Source organism: Pinus tabuliformis, chromosome 3_2 (assembly GCF_031772625.1).
Source record: "Pinus tabuliformis cultivar Carrire ecotype Pingquan chromosome 3_2, CPIR1, whole genome shotgun sequence".
NCBI classification, from domain to species: Eukaryota; Viridiplantae; Streptophyta; class Pinopsida; order Pinales; family Pinaceae; genus Pinus; species Pinus tabuliformis.
In genome coordinates, this window is record NC_142302.1 from 334,114,129 (window position 1) to 334,120,128 (window position 6,000).

Genomic DNA, 6,000 nt, shown 5'->3' on the forward strand with positions numbered 1-6,000 from the left:
TTCAAACAATATTGCCAGAACTTGACGAGGAAAGAAAAATTATATTGGAACCGGAAGCAGTCACAGAAACAAGAACTCTACAGCTACGAAATCGATCAATTTCAGAGTATCTTATCAAGTGGAAGAACTTATCCGCTGAAGATTCCACATGGGAGGATGAGAATTTTATGCAGAAGTATCCAGAACTACTCAAGCGTTGAGGACAACACTTTTTTGAAGGAGAGGGGCATGTTGGGTCCCTATAATACTAGTGATTACCCCATTACTATTGTAGTTATACCCCTTATTAATATTGTTGTGCCCCTATTGCCCCCATATTGTTAGTACTGTGCCCCATAGAATCCCTCTATTGTTATTTTTGGCTTTATATTATTATTGTTAGGTCGGCTGGATTATATTGTGACTCCTTAAACTCCTATATATAGAAAGGAGGTTTTGTCATTTGTATCATCCAAGAATTGTTCATTTATGTAATGTAAAGGAGGTTGCCCCCTCGAAGAGGCTGAATTCTAAGGCGTTGATCTATCTTTTCTATCTTTTCTTGAGCTGGTTTCATAACAAAGTATTATTCATTTCTTGATTATCATAACTTCTTCACTTATCTTGAGTTAAAGATGTAGTCCCTACCATTCTCTTTATTAGAAACACACATAACAAGCCAAGTCAAATTGAGCTATTTTGATTGGGGAATGAAGGGTATATAGATGCACAAGTAAAATAGTATGTCAGAGTTTTAATTTAATCTCTGGTGTTGTTCCTCTACCCGCAGGCCTAGATAGTACCCCGACAGAGTCACTTCAAGAACACAATCATTGCTCCACTACCAGCGATCCTGGATGGTACCCTGACAGAGTTACTTCCTTCAACTCTCTGGGTAGGAAGCCTTTCTCTTCTTTTGCCTTTATTTTTTTTTTCATTTTCATTTTCCAAAGAACTGTGCATAGGCACTTATTTATTTCGTGAGGCGAGAGAGGGATCCCGACTTATTGAGAGAAAAAGAGGTTGTTCCTTCAGAGAAGGATATTTACATATACCTTTGACATACTTGCTAAGGTTTTCCCCCTCTCCTTGCTCTACTTGAATGAGTTGACAAGGGTTAACCAAATATAGAAAACCGATTAGAGTAGGTGGTACTAGTTAAAAGTGCAAGCATTGTGATTTCACCATGACTCTCTATGGAAGAAATGTAATTTCCATCAGGGTATCATCGGCTAGAAGAAATGTAAGGTTCATATAAAGAGAAGGAATATTCAGATAACCAAGTGTTGATAGTTGTACAAGTTCCTCTTGTATTTCACCCTGCTTGTCTAAGAAGCCAAGCATGGTTTCATGCGGAAACTAACCTACAGGTGCAAAAGCAAACAGACAAAGGAAAGAAGAAAGACAAAGGAAAGAAGAAAGACAAAGCAAAACAAAGTAATAAAATAAGGAAACAAACAAGAAAAGAAAACATTACTCCTACTCCTAACCTAAGCAGAACATAGGCCAACTCAAGTAAAGTGATACTTCTAATGCAGCCATTGGCACATTGGTTGACCCAATAGTAGGCAAGAGCATGATCGACAAGAAAGATAAAATAATGTAAACCAAAACGTTCGAAGCTTGAATGCATCCACAGAAAAGTAAATACAAAAAGCACATGAAAGGCACTCTGCATATGTATCATGGTGTCCTAACACATTGCGTGTGGAAGACAAGCATGTACACACCTTCAAACTTGAAAAATGAGCAAACATAAAGAAAGAAGAAAACTTCCATTTTGAAAAAGTTCTCACTACGTATGACTCCTTTAATGATTGAGAAATAGGATTGTGTGATTCCGGTGGAGGATGTGAAAACACTAGGATAGATTGATTTTTAGTGTAAACAACAGAGCAATGAGAAGCCTAGAGAGATTCAACAAATTTCTGATCAGAAGTGGAACTAACCTCAAGGCTACGAGAACCTAACATAACCATCAGCTCATGCTGAATTGCCTCAATAGCTTGAGGAGTTTCCAATTCATCAAAAGATGGATCATCAAAGAGCAGTGACTTAGAAATATCAACAGTAGGAAAATCAAAATCGTGATCAAACGAATGGATGAAAAGATCACGAAAATCACGATCAGAAAATTCAAGATGATGGACAACGACATCCTCATGATCTGATGAATCGTATAGAGGGGATGAGGAAAAATGAGAAATTTCACCCTCTATGTTTCTGGAAAGATAAGATGAGAGATTGGGAGGATCAGAGAAGATAGGTTTGTCCTCTTTGTATTCCAATGAAAAAATGGCATTCCACATGTTATGTGAATGATCAGAGATCAAAATATCTGGAAATGAATTTTCACAAGATGTAACAGAAATGGTAGAATCATGGAAGATGTCAAAATAAAGAGGATGAGGTGCTGACAGAAGGAGGTCATCCTTCATCGCGGGCTATTTTTCAGACTCCCACACGTACTCATAAAAAATGATATCACAGGTTGGCTGCTCAATGCCAAATCTGCCCAGAACTTGATCCTCATGAACATCACATGTGAGATCCGAGATGAATGAACACAACACACCAAAATCTAGAGGATCAAAGGGACCAAAGGATGGAGGTTGAGGAGATAATACCACATGAAAACCATCGGGGTTACAGTCCAAATTTGCGTAGAAATATTGAGCAAGTGGGGTAGGAGGAGATGGTGACAGATCAATAGGTGGATTCTCAACTTCTCCCACCTCAGCCTATGGAGCTAGAGTTGTTTGATGAGAAGGGGATGGAGGGTCACTTGGGACAACAACCTTGTCCATCTCAAATTTGGAATCTCTAACACCGAGGTATTTTGGGAGAGGTTTGAAAGATTCTAACTCATGTGGATTCTCATAAACGTGAACAAGATATTGAAATGTTTCCTCAAAAAATTCCCAGACAACTTCATCTTCAGGAAATTCATAACAGTAATGAAGAAAATGATCATAAGAATCTTGAAGAGATTCGTGAGGTGATTTTTGCAATTTTAAATTTTTTTTATTAAGGGCTTTACAATCATAAATAATGAAAGCACGACATAATTCTCTGAAAAAGTGATCAAATGAGTGTATAGAGGCTACAGGCATTGTGTAACACCATTGCTTTGCGCGCCTTTCAAATGTGAAAGCGAACAACCCACAAGCCATGTCATCTAACGGGACATCATTCCTTTCACAGAAGCCAACAAAAGCAATTGTGTGCCTGAAAAAGGTTGTTCCATCCTTGCCATTGAACTTATATCTCGACAAGTCATCTATAATACTCGTTGTTGGGATGGGGTCCCCTAGGTCAGTTTTGGGGTTAAGATAACCAAGTTTTGGTACAGTTTTTATAAATAATGTAAAGTCTTCACGATTTGTGGATGCAAAGTGTGTAAATGAATAAGAGTCAAAGGGTTTAGCCCCTTGTTTTATGTAAATTTTGAGTCGGTTGTGAGATTCACCCATGGTCTGCGGACCATGGGATTGTATGAAAAAGGCTATAAATAGGCATGTCTTAGAGAGTCTAAGGCATCATCAAGAATTAAGAAGTAGAAGGGGGAAGTGATAGCGAATAGAAGTGGGTAAGATAGAAGAAATGTTTTGTATCTGTTTCTGGGAAAACTAGTGTCTTTTTGATCTGCTAGTCCCACTAGGATTGGCAGCTATCTTAGAAACAAACAATCAAAGCAATTTGTGATTTCCTTTATGTATGATAGATAAGAGAGAAGCAAAGGGACCAACCTGGATCTTCCGCTTGACTCCTTGCTTGATTTCTCTCCCCCTTGATAGAGCTTGCAACTCCTCTCTTACTTGTCCCACTTAGAGAATACCTGTAGAGACAAAGTAACAGAACACCATCAAAGCATCTCGATCTATAATATCATAAACAATGCAGAATCAGAAATACATTGAACATACAGTTGCATTCACAAATAACAAGATTCACAAGTACATGATTATATGGAGGAAAACTCAAAGAAATTTATTAAAATAGATGGATAATTACAACCCAACTGTCTGATCCAGCATCATCCTCCCAGCATCAAAGCCCTCTTCACCTCATGAAAAGCAAGATCACCCAACAATACAATGTTCCTTCTCAAAGACAAACTATCAACACTTCCTTACAAATTACAAAATTCCAGCCTTTAGATCTCTCAAATGAGGGATCCATTTATAGATGTCTACAAGGGTGTGAGTCATCTCTTGGTTTTTGATTAGTGTCATTCCACTCATAGTTCTTGGTTCCACTTGGAAATTTCTTGGATCTCATACTCATCCCTGGGCGAATTCAAAGAGGAAAGTGTCATAGGAGAAGTTTCTAGAAGATTCCATGAGCATCCACTTAGAAAACTATCTTAGCCATTTGTCCATTCTCACTCATCGCACCCCATAGAAGGCCTCTTCAGTATGCATCGCACCTGGCTAGTGTAGGAGCTAGTATGCATCGCACCTTGACAGTGGAGCAATCAGTATGGTCCAGTTTTGGCCAGTTCTGAGTGGTTTTTCAGGTGGAACTTCTGGGGAATGATGTAATCAGTTGACTATGATCCTTTAGGGTATGAAACAAAACTTTTAGGGGTTGAAGAGCCCTTGGTTTATTGACATATAAGATTGGGTTTGCAATGCCAAAATATGTCTATAACAGTTGCCCCCTAAAGCATGAAGTCGTAAATCTTTTGAGTCGGGTGAAATGCTTTATCATGAGGATCCGAGGTATTCGAACTAGAAGGTGACCTGTATAAGATACAATACAATACATCATCATCATATTATTTTCTTGATCTAGCTGAGGCGGGCATTCCCATGCTCAGATTTATAAATCCATTTTCATGTACATAGGACAGATAATCATCTGTTGTTGTAGACTAGTGATTCTTTATATGTAGAGTCATCATCCCTTAGCTTGGATGATCATCTGTGCAGCTTCTGTGTACATTTGATGTCTTTATATTCCTAAATATATCGCAGCCCAAATGGATGAAACTAGATCCGGGGTATTCAAACTCGTTCAATCTTCACCCGATGTACAAGTCGATCCATGTGAAAAGATGACCTGAAGTCGAACATGGAAAGACATCGCTTGATTACCAGCCAATAATGTAAGTTGTTAACAGGTGCAAGAGGAATCACCAATAATGATAACGACCCTCAAGGTACTACAGTACAATTCACGTGGTGTGAATATATGATCCGACGTCAAACACCATGCAAAATCTTTCAGTCAAAGGCCATTGATGTAAACCTGTTGCCGGAAGTGAGAAACTTGCCATTGAGGTATGCAAGCTTCAAAGTACTAAAGGGGTTGTTTTTAAGTCAACTTCTTTGATAATGAGCTGATGTCGACAAGAAGTGACCCATCGTAGGAGGGCCTTAATGTATCCCACATCTACAACATGAAACGAAGCAAACGATTTTCTGGAGGTGAAAACAATATGATGATACAAGGTTCAGGAATGGCAGTCATGAAAAATGGAGGGTGAAGGTATTGCAGTGGATGAGGCATTAACTGGATGGTGAATTCTCTAACTGACTTCTCTTGAACATATTGGCGACATTGAGATGTATTGGTAGCGTTAACCCCAAAAGATGGATGGTACAGAGGACCAATGGTGATATGACTGGTGAACGGAATAACCCAACCCGACTCAATCATGGTGATGGAGTGAAAGTGTCATGTTCAAGAGCGACCTACTACCAATAAAATTCTTCAAGTTTTCTTCCCTTTTTCTCCAGTCATTGTTGACCAGTACCTCTTTATTTTTGTCAAGCTTGAGGAGGATAACATATGCTTGTTCTATAATTTGCCCTTCAAGCAAACATGTCGCTATGTTTTAGCGAGCCTAGCGACAGTGAAACTTGTTTTTGTCTGGGTGGACAAGTTTGTCACTATTGTTTTAACGAGTTTAACGATAAGGATTACTCGGTCCTTTTCATGTTTAGAGAGTTTGAAAAGGGATGAAAATGATACTCCAACAGTTCTTTTTTGTAGCATAACCCTTGAGTCTGAAAA